The sequence below is a fragment of the Arvicanthis niloticus genome, chromosome 12 (assembly GCF_011762505.2).
Source record: "Arvicanthis niloticus isolate mArvNil1 chromosome 12, mArvNil1.pat.X, whole genome shotgun sequence".
NCBI classification, from domain to species: Eukaryota; Metazoa; Chordata; class Mammalia; order Rodentia; family Muridae; genus Arvicanthis; species Arvicanthis niloticus.
In genome coordinates this window covers 11,408,249-11,428,834 of record NC_047669.1, presented here as the reverse complement: position 1 = coordinate 11,428,834, position 20,586 = coordinate 11,408,249, and positions in this window count along the sequence as shown.

Here is a 20,586-nt window from a genome sequence, read left to right as displayed (position 1 = left end):
CCAAAACTGACCTCAATAGAATAATGTGGAAGAGAGCACAATGCCTCACCTCAAACCATGCTACAAAGCCATGGTTAAAACAAAAACAAAACAAACAAACAAACAAACAAAAAACAACAAAAAAAACCAAAAACAAAACCAGTAGGATACTGGCAGAAAAGCAGACATGTAGGCCAACAGAACAGGGCAGGGAGTCTAGAAATAAGTACACAGAGCTGCAGATACTGAATTTTAAGCAGAGGTACTTAAAAACATAAGTTAGGGAAAATGTCTCATCACAAGTGGGAAACCTGACCTCTACCTGTATAGAATGACACAAAATATTTCTTGCCCCAATGAAGATCGATTCAAATGAATTAAAGACTTAAAACGTGAGACCTGAAACTTGGAAACTGCTGGAGGAAAACAGATAAAACACAACAGGATCTAGGCAGAGACAAGGCTTATGAAGATAAAGACTCGAAAGGCACAAGAAATAACCCCCAAAGCTGGCAAGTGGATTATATGCCATTACAAAGCTTCTACTCAGAGAGGAAGCCATCACTTAGAAAGGCGTGTATCTTTGTCATGGTGTAGAACATGAAAGTAGAAAGGGAACTTCGAGGAGGAGGAAGAGATCTTCAGTAAGAGGAAGGGTAGGGACAAGGGTGTAATGGAGGGATAAATTATAGGAGGTGACAGAGGTTATTGGAAGTGGCAACCGGAAACGGGAGGCACCGGAACCAAGGGAGGAGCGTAACGGAGGGGGATCAAATAAGAAGAAAAAGTGACAATGAATCTAACAAACTAAACGCATTAAAAAACCTCACCCATAGTTTTAAATAAAGGGAAAAGGATGTGAATGGCAAAATCTATGCAAAGAAAAGGAACATGGTTAGGCTTTCGGGGGAATTTCTCTCCACTCCACCCAGGACCCTTCATATGCTGTGGGTAAAAGGTTTCCAACACAGGTGGTATCTTCCCCTCTCTCATATATACATTGGATATGTTTTACGATCTCTGGAGAAAAGTTTTGGTAAGCACTAGGATCACACTGCTATCACAGGATAGTATCCATATTCAGCCAAGCTCATGAATAACTGAGGAAGTGCATTCCCAGCCAGGGGTCTTCTGTGGGGCTTCAATGGTGCTTGCTAAAGAGACGTTGTAGCTCTTCCATACCTATGTGACTTAGCACGAGAAATCAATTTCCTTAAAATCTGGGGCCAGATAAAAGCCCAGTGGAAATATAATTCCAGAATTTTCTTACTCCTATAAGAGATGGGACTGAAATGACACCTTTACTTTACTTGGGTGTTGTCAGTTACTTTTGCAGAGACTGGGGTTGCAGTACCTGTCTTAGACAAGTCATTGACTTTTTCAGGTTTCCAGATATTCATCTGTCAAATTCTGCCAGCTTTGATAGCTTATGATTCTATGATACCTGCCTTTATGATTTCTAGTTGCCATGAGATGACTTTACAGGTGGAGAGCCCTTGTCTTAATCATACTCCTGTCATATATAGATAGCTAGAGCTCAAAGTGAGGGCTACATGTGTCCCTTTGCTGTGCCCGGGGAGCCAGTAGCAACTGTTCTACTCTTCTGTCTTGAGACTTGCCTAGCATTCTTCTGACATCTCTGTTGTACTTTTAGGCTGCTCATTGCTTGACTAAGAGGTGGTAGTTGTACAGCCCAGCTCTGACTCAGTTCTTTGAGGCCCAACTCCAATAAGTCTTATTCTATGAAGCCTTCTAAGAATGACTTCTGGAAGTTTCTATTTCTTGAACATTCATGGCACCATTTTGTACCTTCTAAGGACTCTTAAGAATTTGTACGTGGCTCCTTAATTTACCAGGTCTGGTTCTTGGTTGTCTATAGGCTGTGAAGACAGTGGGATAGATAGAATAATCTTGTTTCTCATAGGTCCTGGGTTTTTTTTTTTTTTTTTTTCATACATGATAAGCTCTCAATAATCAATGATACGAGGAGTTTGAAATTTAGATGTGATTATTCTCTTACTTGGTTAGTACTGTCCAACTAGAGATTTTTGGTATACTGTTTACCAAGTTAGTAGTTACTGGTTAGTAGTAATGACTGAAGGAGGCATTAAATAAAGATGTTTTGGTTGTGAATGACTAAAGTCCATATTCCTGGAAACGGAGCTGGCCTTGCTTCTGATAGTCTTTTCTGGAGCTGTTACGGTCTCTGCCTACCAGTTTCCATTTTTTGTTCCTCTGCAGGTTGCTGTTGGGGCTTATCCCTTGCCTTAGTCACTGTTCTGTTGCTATGAAGATGCACCATGACCAAGGCCACTCTTATGAAAGCAAGCATTTAATTGCAGGCTTGCTTACAGTTTCAGAGGGTTACTGCATTATTATCATGGTGGGAAGGACAGTGGCATGTGGGCAGGCTCTGGAGAGTAGCCAAGAACTACATCCTGATTGGTAGTCAGAGAGAGAGAGAGAGAGAGAGAGAGAGAGAGAGAGAGAGAGAGAGAGAGAGAGAGAGAGAGAGAGACTGGCTTGGTGTGGACTTTTGAAAACATCAAAGCCCATCCACAGTGACACACTTCCTCCAGCAAAGCTGAATTTTCTAATCCTAATCATATCAATGAGTTTCACTCCCTGGTGACTAAGCATTTGATTATATGAGCCTAGGGGGGCTGTTCTTACTCAAACCACCACACCTCTCTTGGTGGCAATATGGCTGTCTGACAACAACCTTAGTGGAAATGAAGGGTCATTTCTTCTCTAAATTCTCAAAGAGCATTAGGCTTACCTCTCAAACAACATAAGTTAACAATTTCTATAAGTAACTATGCTCTAATTAACCTTATACTCTCTGCTCATGAAGCTAGGTGAGATGAAGGGACTGAGGAGAAGATTGTTTCCTAAAGAAAAGGTGGGTGTTGCCACCCAAAGGGGGATTGGTACTCAAGTCGCAATCAAGATGGCATGACTTAATATATTTTCAACATGTTCAAACCTCCATATGATGGCCTAGGCCATGCTGACAATAACTAATATACCAAACAATGGGCCACATTGATGATAAAGGTCTAACAGGAATACACCATACAATGGTCACTATTGGTGTTCAAGGTCTATAAACTGAAGAATATGCCATGTTTCTTTGTTTTATCTGAAATTATATCAATGCAGAATGGGAGTATTGAATATCATCTCTTGGTGACCAGAATCTTGTAAGAAAAGGAAATTAATTTCTTGTAGATTCTGTTTAATAGTGCTGGCTCATTATATATATATATGTGTGTGTGTGTGTGTGTGTGTGTGTGTGTGTGTGTGTGTATGTATGTATGTATGTATGTATGTATGTATATATGAAACCTTTTCTTGAAGCATATATCACATCATGCCACCATAGTTCCTCTAGAAACTAGAAGGCTAGTGTATATCTTACTCAATGAGAACCAAACAAACTTGATTGGAGTCAATCTGTCCCTTGCAGCTCTGGACCAATGAGTATGCCAGTGGACTTTGAGAACTGTCTTTGGTAATTTCTGGCTTTGCTCTGTAAACAGATATTTTGTGCTTTAGACAAAAGCTTTGCCTTATTACCTCATGAAACATATGGAAGTAAAAGAAGTATTTGGAGAAGAGGCAGAAAAAGTTAATTGGTTGAACCATAAAACACAAAGTTCAAGAAACCCTCAGTGAAACAGTCCACAGGGGTGGGGGTGGGGCTCCAGAGAGCTGTTCACAGATCAAGAGTGCCGGCTGTTCTTCCAGAAGACCTGGTTCAATTCCCTGCACCCACACAGCAGCTCACAACCATGTGTATCTTCACCTCCAGGGGTTCTGACATTCTCTTCTGGCTTCCATGGAAGAGGGAGGCATATGTGATACAGTTGCATACATGTGAGCAAACATCCATGCACATAAAAAATAAATGAATCAATAAACAAACAAACAAATAAATAAGAAATAGTGTAGCGTCAACATGTAGAAGCTAGATGTTTGTGGAAGTCTTTATCCTTGGACAAGGCCAGGTGAGAACACCTGAGCAAATCCAGGGATGATGGGCAATTATAAATAGGAAAGTCATTTCGAGGACAAGTTCTAGCTTTAGAGCACTGAAATTGCCAGAAGATTTATTTCCCAGAGGAATCAGAGGCTTCATGAATATGAGTTCCATCAGACCAATGGCAGCTGGCTCTTTAGTTTTGAGGATTTGGAAATGTTAAAGAAAAAAAAAAAGGTATTTGCCTTATGGATTCATTAAAACACCCAAGGAAAGAAAAGACATCCCTCCTTTGGAGTGTATCTCTGCTCTACAAGGTGCTCACTCTCTTTCCAGGGTTTGTTTCTTCTGAGTAGTTCAACTTAATTAACATGGAGCATCATCCTGTGAAGTGAGCTTGAGGGAGAAGGTGTGATGCATTCCAGGTCTAAGGCCACGTGATTGTATACTGGGTGTAGAAGAATGTCACAGTCAGAACACTGTGGGTGGTGTGCAGCATGGAGAAACCAGCTGGGAGCCCTCACCTACCACACAGTTCACACTGTGTTCTGCATAAATGAACTAAGTGGAGTCCAATGTTTTTGTAAGCCCATGGCCTATTTGAGCTACCAAGGCAACTGGAGGCAAGGGACAGAAAATTCCCAAGTCATTAAAGCTCTGCTGCCTGATAGGACAAGAGCTCAGAGAGGATCCTAGACCTGTGTCATCTACTCACCTTAGGAGAAACAGACCAGGGTAAAGAGTGAGTGAAAACTGGCAAGGTCTCAGCTTCTTTGCTCCCTGTCTAGTGTGTGTAGGATGAGCTGGGAACGCTTGCTGGGATGCTTGCTGGGATGCTTGCTGGGATGCTTGCTGGGATGCTGGTTCTTAGGTACTCTTCATACTTAGAAAATTAAGTGCTCTGGAAGAAAAGTTTTCCCCAGTTGGCTTCTAGACACTCCAAGTGTGAGGGCCACTGGTCAAACCTTCCAACGCTGTTCTACAGTGGACTCTGAAACAGAAGGACTCACTCGATTTCAACTCTATTTTTTGATACAAGTAGGAGCTTAAGACAGTAGAAGCAAGAAAAGAGGGAAGAATAAGGAGCCAGATTGTTTCTAAGTCTTCCTACCATTTGAGGGGCTTATCTGCATCTTCTCAGACTGGCTGTAAACGTAGGAAACGAGCAACAGATTTCTGCTGGCCACTAAGCACCATCACCCTTCAATGTGCCTGTCTTGAAATACTGTAGTTTCTAAATCCTATCTGTGTACTTGACAACTGAAAAGGCCCACACAAATACCTTTCATTATCTTTTGAGTTAATGCTCTCCTCCAGCCACTAAGACTTCATGTTACCAATTACAGACTGATGTATTTCCTTGTATGGCTTTTAAAACAGATTTTAAGTTTCTAAAAAAAAAAAAAAAAAAAGATAAATCCTCATATCTATAGATAGAGAGATGAGAATGATTCATTGTCTGGCTTGTTTAAAATGACAGTACTTCACAGATAGTTCAAATAACATTTCCTTCTTGTTATAAGTTAGGTTTTCATCGTTCTTTATGCAATGACTCCTTTTAGTGTTCTGAGCTGATTCCTCTGGGATGCTCAAGAACTTTATTTGATGCAGCTTTATTTGTTTCAACTACACATAGTTAATAAATGATTACCAAATTACATACAAGCACTAGGCAAACCAAAAAAATATGATGAGTTTTAGCAACCAGTTTACATGTTGCTGTAGAACATTTGTCAGGGATTCAGGCAGTTACCGAATGCTGACTCCTTAGAGAGTATTCTGTATATACAAACATGGACAAGGCACTTATATTCTCTGGGCCTCATGTTCCCCCTAGTAGACCAAGAGGCTCAGACCGGTGATCTCTGTAGATCTCTGTAAGCTTCAGGGAGAAGAACTATGTATGAGGTTGGGAAATGTTGCACAGTGTGGGAAGGAACAAAACCTGTCGTGGCTTTGCTGGAGCCTAATGTTTCATATTTAGTGTAGTCCGACCTGTGATAGGTCCTGTGGGACACAGATGACTCATTTCCTGTCCTAAGTGGGTCTTTTCTGAGGTGTGGAACAGATCCTTCCTTCAGATATGGAGCCAGTGAAGAGGGTCAAGTCAGTGAGCCTCTGGGCAAACACTGACATCTCTTTATCTGTGTCAAAATAAACCTGGTAATCAGCTCAAGCACACATTCTCTCTCTCTCCTCCCTCCCCTTTCTCTCTCTCTCTCTCTCTCTCTCTCTCTCTCTCTCTCTCTCTCTCTCTCTCTCTCTCTCTCACACACACACACACACACACACAAACACACACACTACCGTTTAAGTACAATGTAGTTTAGAAGGCAGATATTCCTGAAAAGTGTACCCATCAGCTTTCTATAAACACAATGACATCTTTAAGCTCAGTAGAGCATCTGGTGATTGAAATGAAGCTTAGACTTTGTAAGATGCTTTCTGCTAAGTTACTCTGAGTGCTGAGAAATTCCAGTGTATTTACCACTTCCTCCAGGGAGCCTCCTCTGCTTCTGAATGCTACTGCCTTCCTTCTCCACCTATCTTCCTCTGTTCTATTTCATAAAGTGGAACCACACTTGTACATATAAAAATACACTCTGAAACCCATAGGCTTGCAAAATGTTAGAGCTAGAAGAAAATTTGGAATTATCAAAGTCCTTCACTTGATTCATTCAATTATTAATTTGAGGGGGGAGGGCAGGCTGATGGAATGGCAAGTCACTGTGTTACATCGGGTAGGCAGAGAAGGTTTTAAATGATATTCTGAAGAGTGAGAAGGACCTGATTATTATGACAAATATTTAGGGACAAAAAGAGGGAAAAAAACTGGCAGGCACTAAATAGTGAGCAAGAGCAGGGAGAAAGGGAAGCCCCCCAAGCATGAGAGGAAGGTAAGAAAGTCTAGTGGCACAAGAGCCAGATAATGCAAAGGAATGGGGCACCTGAGATCACTGGGATACCCTTGGATGATAAGAAACACGGAAGTAAATGGTCTAATTTATGGTCTAAAAAATCCCTCTGGATATCTTTGGGAAAGTGAATACGGGAAGCTGAGTAGGCAAGGAACAAACAAATGAACAGGCCTCTAGGTGAGAGTTGTCTACTTGAGGCTGTTGCAATGAGTTGCAGGGAAGTAGACCTTTTAAGGCAAATTTGGAAGCTGGTCAAGGAACACTTATTTCTCGGTGGGAAAAGAAGGTTGAGAAAGACCTGGGGGCAAAGCTGTCAGCCAGGGAACTGGGAGAGAGGAACATAATAGTAGAGTATCATAGACTTCTGGAGGGAATATACAAACCTTGTTTGGGCTATACTAAGTTCTATATTGTCACAAGACTCTCAAGTATTAATTTGGGGTAGGACACAAGCTAGTGTCATTTGGGAAGAGGGAACCTTAAATGAGAAAAATACCCCACTAGATTTGCCGGTGGGCAAGTCTGTTGGGCAGTGATTGGTGTGGAAAGGCGCAGATTACTGTGAGAAGTGTCAGCCCTGGGCTGGTCCTATATAACAATGTAGACTAAGTGAGCCATAGGAACAAACCAGTAAGCAGCATTGCTTCATGGCCTTTGCTTCAGTTCCTGCCTAGAGGTTCCTTCCTTGAGTTCCCTGGATGATGGAGTATAAGATAAAGCAAACCCTTTCCTTCCCAAGAAGCTTTTGGTAATAAAATTAAAGAACAGCCAAAGAACCAAACTAAGACCAGGTTCTCTGGTATTTGCAGAGGTATTAGCTTATCTACTGAAGTACATGGGAATTCCTGGAAGCAAGGGTCTTCCATGTCTGTATTTCATGTCTTCTTCTGGGGTTCTGTGTCAGAAGGCAGTAGCACAAATTCCATATTTCCATGTTTTCCCATTAGACAAGATATGAAGTTAAGAGGGCTATACCAGCCTACAGGACAGAATGGCTTAAACTTCAGAAATGCTGTAAGATAAGGCTTAAAGTAGCCCAGAATTTACTCTTGGCAGCAACCCTTATACACACTATTTGGCAAATTCTACAATTTGAAGCCCTTTTTTTTTTTTTTTTCAGAGAGCCAGGTTACCAGCATGTCACAGTAAGACACAGAGTCACTAATCAAATGTCCCCAGGGAAAAGAAGATGCCATTATATGTGTTTTTCAGATCTACAAACATTTTTCCCAATGAAATATCCCAATATCATTTCCCCAATAAAGTATGCTAATCTTAGCTAGGTTAAAATAAATGCTTGATTTTCCTTGTGTTCAAATAGTAAAATCTATCTATCTATCTATCTATCTATCTATCTATCTATCTATCTATCTACCTACCTACCTACCTACCTACCTACCTATAATCTCTACCCATCCATCCACCCACCCACCCCATATTTTTCCAGTAACATTAAAAAAATCATTGAGAAGTAATGACAGATATTTACCCAGATATTTATATCTCAAGATGAAGCCAAAGGTAGTGTTTCCATTTTTACTCAAGGGTGGTATAACACATTCTTTTTAAAGATGTGAGATAGCTACACCTATATATTATTAGAGCACGACTTACAATAGCCATGTTGTAGAATCACCCTAGGAGTCCACTGAAGGGAAAACGAATAGATAAATAAATTACAGTACCTATATATACACATAAAGGCATTGTGTTTAGTAATACAGAAGAAAATCATATAGTTTGCAGGAAAAATGGAAGGACGTTGAATGAAATATACCAGACTTGGAAAGGCAAATACCACACATTTTCTCTCACATGCAGAATCTAGATAAAAACAAACCACAATGAAAGTAGAGATGGACTTCTTGAGAAGAGGGAGGGGTACAGTTGGTTGGGGAAGTTAATGTGATCAAAGTACAACATATACAAGTGTAAAGGAAAGGGGGTCTGGTGACCAGCCCAATTTGGGATCCATCTCATGGTGTGTGGGTGGAGCATCAAGGCCTGACACTATTACTGATGCTACGATGTACTCACAGGCCGAAGCCTAGCATAGCTGTCTCTGAGAGGCCCTATCAGCAGCTGACTGAGACAGATGCACATACTTATACCCAACCATTGGACTGAAGTTGGGGATCCCTGTGATTGAATTAGGGGAATGATTGAAGGAGCTGAAGGGGAGGGCAACCCCAGTAGAAGACCAGCAGTCTCAACTCACCCAGAACCCTGGGAGCTCCCAGAGACTGAGCCACAAACCAGGCAGCATAAATGGGCTGGTCCAATGTCCCTGGCACATATATAGTAGAGGATTACCCAGTCTGCCCTCAGAGGGAAAAAGATGTACCTAATCCTTGAGAAAAACTTGAGGACCTGGTGAGTGGGGATGTCCCAGGTGGGGGAGCACCCTCTCAGAGGCAAAGGGAAAGAGGAATGGGATGAGGAACTGTGGGAGGTGGGGGCAATGGCTGGAATGTAAATAAATAAAATAATTTTTTAAAAAGTCATAGTGAACTACATTATTTTGCATAATTAGTATATTCTAACAAAAATAGAAAATAAAATAAAACTTTTAGAAGCTAGAGATATGGTTTAGTGTTTAAGAGTGCTTGCTGATCTTGCAGAGGACCTGAGTTCAGTTGCCAGAACCTATGTCAGTTAGATGCCAACCACCTGGAACTCCAGTGTCAGGATCCCCGATAGCCCTCTTTGGCCTCTGAAGCCACCTGTACACATGTATGCACACACAATAAACACATACACAATTAAAATAAGCCTTTAAAAGATCCACTTATTCTAAAAGAAAAAAAGTGAACCTCTGATGTGTTAGCTGCCGTTATCTGCATTGCAGCTTAGGGGTGATAGATGGTAAGTATTTTCCAAGGGGAACCAGAAATCTGAATTTTACTGAGAAAATTCTCAGCTGCTAAATGTTGACTTAAATTTTTAAAAACTTGCAATGGACCAAACAAAACACTCACACAGCCTTCTCTGGACTGAAAAACCACCAGTGTCCAACTTTACTTGAAGTTTTTATACATGATCATCCATCCATCTTAGGAAGAAAAAAATGAGAAAATAACTCTCCTGACAACCTGGAATTACATTTATTTGCTCATAAAATTATTTTTAGGTGCAAATGCTATTCTCTCAAACGAGGGACGAGGTGAATGCCAGTTGTGTTTGACTTTTCTACATGACTATGGACTCCCATAAGGCAAGAGCTTTGCATCTTTGTGTCCTTACAGTATGTAATACAAAGGGCAGCAAACAAGCATTTGTTTTGGAAGGAATCCTAGAGACATCCTATCCAGTCTTCTGAGAAATTGATGCTTAAAGAGAAGCCATTTGTCACCGTTCTCAGTAGTGAACTACTCAAGAGCTGGGAATAGAATCCATATCTCTGAACGATGGCTTTTAGTAATGAAAAGAATTATGATTTCAGGGAATATTTGCTGAATTAATAAGTGCACATTAATGCATCAAGAAAGACAGAAAAATGGATGATTATGTGAGGAAGTGGACACACCTGGACATTGCATCTTGGCTTGTGGTGAATATTTTAAAGAATCAAGTAAGTTGGCATATTTCCCCTCATTTGTGGAAATGATAAAGGTAGTCCCACAGAAGAATGAAGTGTATTCGTGGCCAAGAGGGACGTGGAAAGGCAGGGCACAGATGGACAGACAGAAGCTGGATAAGCAGTTAGCTCTAGCTTTCTGAAGCAAAGCTGGGTAGCTGTTATAGCAATCTATGATGTGTTTCAAAATAAGTGGAAGAGTATAAAAGTTACCTATAAATAAAATAATTAATGTTTGATGAGATGAAAGAGCTTTGATTGCCTTGACTATACCATTATACATTATATACATATGTCACATTATTATACTGTGTACTAAAAGCTATACAAATGTTATGTCTCAACTTTAGAAGAATGTTAAAAAAAAAAAAAGAATCATGTTAGTTTTGAGCTGCATCTCATTTTTTCAGCCAGCTACTAGGATTCCCTAGGTAAGTTCCTTTTAGTCTTGGGCTTTCTTAACAAAACATCTTCTTTTTCTCCTTCAAAAAGATTTATTTCTTTTATGTGTATGAGTGTTTTGCCTGCATGTATGGATGTGTACCATGTGTGTGCTTGGTGCCTGTGAAGGTCAGAAGAGGGTTTTTGGATCCCCTGGCACTAATAAAGATGACTTTGAACCACCATGTGGGGCCTGGGACCCAAATCCAGGCTCCCTGGATGAGCAGTCAATATTCTTAACCACTGTGCCATATCTCCAGTCCCAACATCTTGTTTCTTGGTGATATGTTAAACTAACATAAAGAAACAGCATTGGTCAACACTACCATATGTGATATAGCAGGCTTGCTATAATCCACAAGTAGTTTTAACAATAATGTTTATAACAGTTCTACAAAGTCTACAAAGTTTTTATGAATTCTAATTCAAAGATGAAGAAACTGAGGCATGAAACAGGCATGGTAGTGCATGCTTTTAATCCCAGTCTTGTAGAAGCAGAGACACACAAATATTTGTAAGTTCAAGGCCAGTCTGGTCTACATAATGAGTTCAGGAAGAAATAAAGAAAGGAAGAAAGAAAGATTAAGAAAAGAAAGAAATGTTAAGTCTCAAAGGGCTAACTGAGATCCTTGTTTAATGTATAGCAGACACTAGTGTCAGGTTCCCAGAATCACAAGTACAAGTACCTGTTACAGGGCCATCCATGTTGATACTTGTACTCCACCCTACGCCAAGCCTTTCCAGTCCCTGAGCTTCCCTTCCCTTCTCCCAGCTTTTCTGATTCCTATATAACTCAGCCATTCTGACTACTTGGTCTCTTGGTTTCTTGGTGTTCTTGGTCTCCTGGCCCACTCTGGGCCTCATGGTCTGTAGCTCCTCTCTTGGCCCCTTCTCTTCCTCTCTAGCTCTTCCTGTCTCTCTTTCCTCTCATGGCACAATTCAGGCTGCTGTCCTGGTTTAGTCTAGACCCTTTCAGATACTTCTGGCTGTTCTCTCCCTCTTATATATAATAAATTGTCTTCTCCAACATAGTATGATGTATGCCATGTTCTCATTTTTCAATCAGAAAGAAAATGAAAGAAATTGAGACACAATAGTGTAAGGCCAACTTGTAAATAATGAATAAAATTTGAATGATTTGAATGCAGGAATTTTACAATGGAACTATAAATATATAGAAAGTACTATGGAAAATAAAAGCACAATATGAATCTGTCCTATGAAAATCCTGAGATTCTAAATTTGGCAATTTGTCATATTCTTTGAAAGAACACTTTGTGTTTATTAGCTATTTTTCAATACTGTTCAACATAGAATTAACATTAGCATTGGCTTGTGGCTTAGATCAAATGATGTCTGAGGGACTAATTCAGAAGTCAAGTTTCTAGTCCAGTAACTTCCTTGTGTAATTTCTAGCAGATTCTGTCAGTTTCTCCATATAGACCAAGGGCTTGAACGCACCTAAAGTTCTCTCAACTCTGATATCTCCGTGTCTCATGGAGAAGTTATGAAGAAATGGACATGCAGCAGGATTCTTTTTGGTTATAACTGATAGCAATCAATGTACTTCAAACTAGTCTAAAGTAGAGGGACTTAGTGCCCTAGTCAAAGAGACATTGAAAAGTGTTGCTTTAGGTTGGCTAATATCCATAGCTAGGATAACCTTCCTTCTCTCCAGCTCTCTTTGTATATTGGCAAGATAATTGTCAACATAGCCAGCATCTTACTAACTAAGCAAATCTACTGCAGAAAAGGAGTCAAAATTTCTGAAAGCAGAAAAGTCCTCAGGAGAAGCTGGACCCATTCAACTTTGGTTGCCTGTTTTTCCTGGAGCATTTCTTTGTGGCCAACGCTATATGATGCACATATGCTTGCTTCCTTCCTTGTGGGGGAAAGGTCTGTCTTCAACAAAATAAAGAGAGTAGGCTTTCCAAAGAATAACGGTTTCCTTGTAGCAAGAAAGGGGTGGGTGTGGAGTAAGCAGAAGTGATGGACACTGAACCCCACAGGTTCTACTTTCCCATGACAAGAAAGAGACATAATGTGTGTTGTAGATCCAAACTTTCAGCTCAGAATCACAAGCTGGGATGTTGATTATTAGGATAAAACAAACTGTGTCTGTGTATGTTTTGGGGAGTTTTTCTTCCACATTCAGAAATATTTGGACATAAATGGTGGCACTCAGGACAGCCAGGGATACACAGAGAAACCCTGTCTCGAAAAACCAAAAAAAAAAAAACCAAAAAAAAAAAAAAAAAAAATGGTGGCACTGCTGAATGTCATAGAGTTGTTGTTATACCTTGTAAAAAGTGATGTGATCACTTGACATCAAAAGAAAGAAAGAAATGATTAGGCCTTAAGAAAGGATTACTGGAACTATATGAATTTATAAACAACCAACTAATGAACCATGTGATTAATGCCTGTGGTGATTTGAATATACTACTGTATGTGGGAAGTATGGCCTTGTTGGGAATAGGTATGGCTTTGTTGGGAGAAATGCATCACTATGGGTAGGCTCTGAGGGTTCCTGGTGCTCAGCTTCACCCCCTGTGGAAAAGTCTTTTCCTTGCTACCTTTAGGTCAAGATGTAAAACTCTCAGCTCCTCCAGTACTATGTCTGCCTGGATGCTGCCATGCTTCCCACCATAATGATAATGGACTAAACTTCTGAAACTGTATGCCAGTCTTAATTAAATGTTTTCTATATAAGAGTTACCTTGATCATGGTGTCTCTTCATAGTAAATGAAATCCTAACTAAGACAGAAGTTGGTACCCAGGGACTGGGGTATTTCTGTGATAGCCCTAACCATGTTTTTGTTTGGAGAAATGTGGATTTAGGGACTTTGGGCTTGGGAAGCAGTAGAATGCTTTAAGTGAGGCTTAATGGATCAGCCTAGTAGGAATATGAAAGACATTGGTGCTGAGAGTGATTTAAACTGCAGGCCTCCTGGCTCAAGAGGTTTCATGGGGGAATTTTAGTATGTGGCCTAGAGATTGTTCTTGTAATATTTTGGTGAAGGACGTGGCTGCTTTTTGCCCTTGTCTTAATAGTCTGCCTGAGGCTAATGCTAAAAGATTCAGAGTAATAGAATTGACAAAGGAAGTCTCAAAAAAGCCCAGCATAGACTTTGTCTTCTGATTTACTCTTATGAGGAGTGTTTTGATCAAATGTACCAAACTTAGAATGCAAAAATACAAAATGTATGGTTTAAGTATTAAAAGGGCACCAGGACATGAAATGGAGCTAAGTTTTGTGTTCAAAGATATTAAAAAGAATTAAGGAAGTGGTGATTTAGAACAAGATCCTACCCAGCTAAGTTTATTGTTTATGTATTTTCAATTGAACAAGTGTTAGTTATATCACATTAATCATCATTATTATCTGGTTATTGTTTAATTTGGACTTTTAATCTGAAATGAACTATAACACAAAAATGGAGGGCACAACTGTGATCCAGATCTTAAGGCTGGAAGACACAGGCTTTTGATCTGGATCTTGAGGCGTAGTGGTCAGGAAGTGCTTAGGCATGGTAGCATCCATCTTTAATCCTAGGAGACAGAGACAAGCAGATCTCTGAGTTAAGGGCCAGCCTGAGACAGAGCAGGTTCCAAGTAGAGAAGAACTTAGGTCCAGGTGTGGTGGACTATACCCTTAATCCCAGCATTCATGAGACAGAGACGTGTGCAGATCTCTGAGTTTTCAAGGTCAATTTATAGAGCCAGTTCTAGGACAGCCAAACATAGGCAGTAAAAGATAATTAGAACAAGCAGTCCATGTTCCAACCCCAGTAAATATCAGAACTTGGCAAAGTTGACATGTAGCCTGACTTTAGAGTCAAGAGTAGAGTTACTGGGACAGTTGATGCTGGTTAGCTGGAACTAAGAAATTAGCAGTGATTAAAAAGAGATCAGCGTCACTGAGGTGAAATCTTCTGGGAAGTGTTTTCCGAGAGCACAAACTATATTCTAGACATAGAAGCCAGACCTAGTATGTACAAGAGTCACCCAGGTAGTACTAATTTTGAAGATTTGAAGGGCTATGGAGGGTAGCTGAGGCTTGGCGCTGTGAGAGGTCAGTGAAGGCCACTGGGGAAGGTGCAGCCTCAGTTGCAGTTGAAGAAGGTAATGAGTTTTTCTTTCCTTGAGGTCATTTTGTTTTTATGACAGTGCAGGCTGAAACAGTTATTAGTAAAAGGCGTGGGCTCATTTTTTTTTTTTTTTTTTTTTTTTTTGGGACAGCCCTAGACAGAATCATCTTGGTGTGATTACTAATAATATAATTTTTTTTGTTCACAAAAGTGTTTCTGCATTGACAATAGATTACTCAGTGTCTTAAACTGAAGTATTGCTTTGTCTGGATTCTTCATTTTGTTATTATGATTTTTTATTTTCACTTTACATTTTGAGAGATGGATGTCCATAGAAGAGACATGACTTCCCAATCTACTTATTCAGTTTTCCCAGTGTCAGCCCAGCTGCTGTAATTCCTGTCTTTGTACCTTCTGTCTCTTGAGGTAATTCCCTAGCAGGAGCCAGCCCTCACCCCCACCCCTCTTGTTTTCCTGGAAAGTTATCAGTAATGGCGTAGGTGCCAGTGGCTATGACAGAGATGGGGGTGTGAACGTTACGGAAACCTAGAGAAGAAAGCATTTTGTGTTTTTTTTTTTTTTTTTTTTTTCTGTAGTCAAGAGAACAAGCCCAGAGGGAGACGCACTGTCTATTAATATAATTAGGTCTTGTTTGCACTGCCGGTAGCCAGGACCAGCACTGATTTAACTTACTACCTTTGGAGGTGAAAGTTGGAGGCATCATCATTAACCTTATCCAGCTGAGAAAACAAGTTCCTTTCAGATGATCGACTTGCTTTAGGCTTCCCACCTAAGCATCAGAAACGAGGCTAAAGTTAGTCTCACATTTCCTTGCTTAGCATTCCCTATACCTCTTATTTCCTGCAGAGCCTGCTGCTCTGAGGCATTTCCAGTGCACAGTCCCCATAATAAATAGAAGGTCTTCTTTTTTTTTTTTAGATTTATTTATTTATTTATTTATTTTATGTATATGTATATCTGTCTTCAGACACACCAGAAGAGGGCATCAGATTGCATTGCAGATGGTTGTGAGCCACCATGTGGTTGCTGGGAATTGAACTCAAGACCTCTGGAAGAGCAGTCAATGCTCTTAACTGATGAGCCATCTCTCCAGCCCCAATAGAAGGTCTTCTTGGCAATCAAGCAACGAAATCCTGATGTTAGAACCCAAGGTAGATTTCCCTTCCCTTTTGGATTTGTCTCTGTGGATAGTGGTATTAGAGCATATAGGTCATGATCAACCAGAGACTGTTCTACAAACACCATCTCTGTGTAATGAGTGTATGGATGAAGGATAGGGTATTCTATCAGGAAAGAAGACGCTTGCCTTTAAAATAGTTTCTGGGATGTGACAAATAAGGATGGGCCGTGTGCAGTAGCTAACCGGGCAGTGCTTGCAAATCACTGACCTGTGACTTGTGGAATCCTACTTTAGAAAGACTTGTACTGTCAGACTGAAGTTCCTTATATGGAACTCGAAGCATCCCAGAGCTGTAAGAATCCATCTTGACAAGATGTGTAGGTTCATCGATCATCCTAGATGCAGAATGCATACGGGGTCAGGAACCCCAGAAAAGGTCTCACGCTGTAGCTGACCCATGAGGAAGGCACTTTTTCAAAGGGAGAAGGTTTAATCTTCTCAAATACCAAATATTGCAATAGCATTAATTAGTGTACAGAAACTTCAAAGCCACTAGATCTTCTTGTCTTTCCATGAATGCTATGGTAACCTAGCCCGTGTATGCAGAAGCGGAGCTGGCAACTTAGAAACTCTTTACCAATATACTATGATACCATGCGGCCACCATGGGCTTTAGGGCGTAAATGGAGCTAGGTGCCTTTTAGCCTCCAACATCAGGCTTCTGAGGCTGAATAAAGGGTTTAGAGATACAGGTTGCCCTTTCCCTGGAGTTTGCAGTCAGTCTGGATTTCTGAATATAGAACTAGACAGATGGGGCAAAGGTTGTGAGAACAGAACTAAGCGTAGAATCTGAGGTGAGAGCATCCCAGTACACCATGTTACGTGAAGGCATCCTTCATGACGCCGCCCACCGGTGCACAAAACTTCATACTTTACAAAATATTTGCACAACCGCTGTGTCTTTTGGAATGTCGGGCATTCAGATAAGGGCTTTTCATGAAGTACTATGAAAAACTGCAAGGGGTGCATGCAAATATTGGGAAGACAAAGCGAAATGATCCACCCCCGTCCCCCATGGGGAGGGGAGAGAAATATCCATGGAGTAGGGGCCCTGTGACAAAGATGATTCCCTAGGTGGATAAACAGGAACCTTCTAGGTGGAGAAAATCACACACCTGAAGCACAAACCCAAGAGGGCCCGTGTGTTTGAGAGATGGAGGGTATGGAGGAATCAGGTCTTGTAAATGTAGTATTAAGCCGTGCTGTCCAGCCTGTGAGCTAACTGGCTAGGCTTCAAATACAGAGCACAAAATTTGGACCCTAGGCCATTCTATACTTGTTATCCAGGAAAGGAAGTTGGCTTCGGAAGTCAGGACCTTTGCTAAAGCCACACTTGTATGTAAGGTAACCCCAGGGCAGGCGGGAGCTCAGCATCAACACTGTTTTTTGCTACCCTGTGCTGCCTCCAGCAGGCCTGAGCCACAGCGGGCCTTGCGGCCTTGCGTGGGAGAGGCCTCTGGGCTGTTTTTCCTGAGCCAGTGGGGCTGGCTCTGGCAGAGAGTGGAAGTGGGTGGGGTGGGGGCCGTGGAGAAGAGGAGGGGCCTGACAACAAGGGCTACATTCAAGGCCTGCACTGGAGCCGGTGGAGGAGAATGGAAAGCTACAGTCTCTTGGAGCCGTCCAGCCTTGGCAAGGCAGCAGGGGCCTTATAAGGAAATGTTGTTCCTTCTCAGCCAGTGGGACTGGGATAGTGCCCTAGGCCTGCAGGACAGAGCTGCCCTTGTGGCAGTAGGCTGGGGGTGCCACCCGCCGAAGGTCTCAATGGGCCACTTCTGCAGGCTCAGCATTCCCTCTCAGCCTGGGGAACTGCAGCCCCCACTCCCTCCCCATACCCACCCACTCCTTAGTGCCCAGCGCTGATTGGAGGAAAGGGGAAAAAACAAAACAAAACAAAGACTTGGCAAGGTCCCTGGCCTCCTTGCTTTTTGACGCTGAATTACCCAGAAAACAGATTGAAATCGAACTCTGTCTTTTCCCTGATGGATGCACAAGTAAAGAGATCCCTCTTTGACCGGCTGTCCTCTCCAGCACCTTGTCCCTCTGTGAACACAAGAATTAGCGCCTGGCTTAGGCTGGTGCAGAAGGGCAGGAGGCTGAGATTCCGCAGGATGGAGCCTTATGCCCCGTGAATTTACCTTTTCCATCTTCCACAGGAAAGCAGGAGGCTTTGCAACCTACAGGAGAAGGGTTATTCTCCTCAGCTGTCTCACCTGGGCCAGACAGGCCGCAGGGCCTACAAGAGCCAGAGTGTATAGAGGAAAAACACAGATTATCCAGACACAGAGCTGACTCTCATTGGGAAATGACAGGGTAAGCATTACTCAGCCCCTGGAAAGGCGGCCTTTTCTGCAGCCAGGCAAGGGGAGCCCAAGAAGACCTCACTCAACTCGATATTGAACTTGCCAGTGGTGTTGAAGCAGAGAAGATGTTTAATGTGGCCTTTTGCTTTGATTGTTCAGACAGGTAGAGACCCATGAGCTAAGAGACTTTGAGACAACCTGCTCTCCTCCTAACTCGCCTATTCGCTTCCCAGCCTCCTCGGTGCACCACAGCCAACATGTGCATCTGTGACCATGCACTCGGTCATTTAAGTGTCTGTCCGGGATCTACAGGCCAACCAATCCTCCGCCACAGAGTGCCAGTCATTGTGGAGCACCTCCAGCAGAGGAAATTATTGGCATAAAGTTTAATGTCCAGAGCAAAGCTATGAGAAACACACAGGAGACACATTGCCTACAAGCCCTAATGAAAACACAGAGTTTGGAAATGGAAAAGGCCTTTTGACTACACTAAAGTCTTAGTCAAGGGGTTCTGTTGCTGTCATAAAACACCGCTGACCAAAATCAATTTGGGGGAGGAAGGATTTACTTTATCTCACACTTCCAGGTCATAGTTCATCACTGAGGGAAGTCAGAGTAGGAACTTGAGACAGGAACCTAGAGGTAGGAGCTGATGCAGAGGCCTTGGAGAAATGCTGTTTACTGACTTGTTTCTCATAGTGTGTGCAACCTACATTCTTAAAGACTTGGGACCACCAGCCCAGAGGTTACCACCACAGCGAGCAGGGCCCTTCCCACATCCATCATCAATCAAGAAAATGTACTATAGGCTTGCCCACACGCTAATCTGATAGAAGCATTTTCTCAGTTGAGGCTCCCTCCATTTTCCCAAATGATCTGGCTTGTCACATTTTGACATAAAACTTGCTGGCACACTAGATGTTCAGAAGAATCTGTGAGTATAGGTGCTGTAGAAAAGATTATGTTTGGGGTGAAGCAAAAGCTAAGATTTTTAAAGTGTCATGTTGAGAAACTGGAAAGAATGAAAGACTTGAGCAAGAGTCAGTTGAAGAGAATTTTGGGGCTCTGAAGGTGCCCGTGGGGAGATAGGCATGGCTAAATACAAGAGGGGAGGAAGGACTTACAGTTGGGAATTGGGTAAGCAGGATATTTTAGGGGTCCTGAATGGCAGTGAAGAGACTCAGAAGATAGCCAGGAGCCCAGGAAGCGTTTGAGCACTCAGAAGGTGTGACTGTAGTTCACTCTAGGTGTCATGTAGAAACTCAAGATAGCATCAGGGACACAGGAAAAACTGGGGCATGGGGTGTGGACTTCTCTGTGTTTCAACAGTCAGGGCAGGCTCTGGGCTGGGAGGCCTTTCTTTCCAGCTTTCAATTGAGAGCCCAGGACTTCAAGCAATGCTGGTTCTTGGAGGTATATCTGAAGAGTTGGTCACACTTCGCTCAGGAGAGGGTGGGAGCAATTTTGATTCATTTCTCTTTTTAATTTGAGGCTCTTCACAAGTCACACAGTTCAGAGGAGGGTTCTGTACACACACACACACACACACACACACACACACACACTTGAAAGGGAAAGATGCTGTAATGAGGCCTCCTCTTAGAGAGCCTGTCTTTGCTAAGATGTTCTCTGTCCACATGTCAAACTTACCTCATGTCCTCTGATAGCAAAGCTGTAGCCTACACTCCTACTTTGCTTGCACCATGCTCTCCCCATCCCCCCTCCCTCCCTCCCTCCCTCCCTCCCTAGGGTACACTGCCTGCTTCCCTGTGATGATACCACTATACCTAGAAGACACAGGACCTCTGCAGAGTGGTTCAACTGTGTTGGAAGGGGGCGCAGAGATACCTTGCTCTAGAAGATAGCAATGAAGAGTTCCAGATCCATCTCACTGGCCAGCACATCCAGCTCAACCGTGGGATTGTGGGCCTGAGTTTGGTCTCCACATGTGGGCAAAAGGAAGCCATGAACCTTGGTAGCGAACACCGATCGCCATCAGATGTCTTCCCGGATGTTGCAGATGCTGCCTCTGCAGGAAAGACTATGATTATGCTCACAGTGGATTTGTAGGTGACAATGAATCTAATTCTCTTTAA